The sequence below is a fragment of the Cariama cristata genome, unplaced genomic scaffold (assembly GCF_000690535.1).
Source record: "Cariama cristata isolate BGI_N322 unplaced genomic scaffold, ASM69053v1 scaffold10792, whole genome shotgun sequence".
NCBI classification, from domain to species: domain Eukaryota; kingdom Metazoa; phylum Chordata; class Aves; order Cariamiformes; family Cariamidae; genus Cariama; species Cariama cristata.
In genome coordinates this window covers 1-885 of record NW_009605650.1, presented here as the reverse complement: position 1 = coordinate 885, position 885 = coordinate 1, and positions in this window count along the sequence as shown.

The window sequence follows — 885 nt, the reverse complement described above, 5'->3', positions numbered from 1 at the left end:
TTTAAAACAGCGGAGTGCACTCGCTGTGCCTGCTTAGGCCTTGCCTCTTCTGCTGCGGGAGTCAAGAGCCGTGCTTAGTCACCCAGAATCAGGTTCTGCAGCCCAGGTCCTGCTGAGAACATTTTGAATATTTTTCAAGGCTCTCTGGAAAACCTCAACTCATTGAGAGACCGAAGGTGAAAACAGGCCAGGGCTAAACACGTAATAGCAAAACTAGTTGAAATCAATTAAAATAAAAACCATAGAAAACGCAGAAATAAGGTTCCTAGGACCTCAGGAAATAAAGCTTCAAAATATATTAAAATGTGACTAATTTAACAAATAATTTAGCCTGTAGCCTGCTGCAGGGTTAAGTTTGGCTCGTGTGTAATTTGACCATCAAACCAGAGCTGCTGGTCCCGTCCCTCAATAGACAAGTGGGAACAGTTGCTAAGCTTTTCACTTTCAATGCCGTTTAGAGGTTAGAAGGAAGTAATTTCACTTGCACTATAGATTTAACAAATAGCCACAAGGTCAAAACAACGATATTTTAAAATGTAAGAATTCTAATATCGTTTTAGACTAGCATTGATAAATGCTTTCATGGAAAAGGAGGGAGGCAGAACCACTGCTAGTTTGTACAGCTGCCCCTTTTCCAGGCGCTGGAGTTTAGGGCGGGAGAGTTCTCTGACAATTTTTAAGCGTGGTTCCCACTTCCGTGGGTGGGGGAGCGCCCTGTCCGTGTTTGGGGTGTCCTCAGCTCTGAAATTCTAGTTCCAAACCAAACAAAGCAAACAAACAACTTTGCTGTGTTTCTGCAGAAGGATTTCTCAAGGGTATCAGGAAATGGAAATGGAAATGGATACAAAAAGCCACCCCCCCAAAAAAAACCGAACAACAAACCAA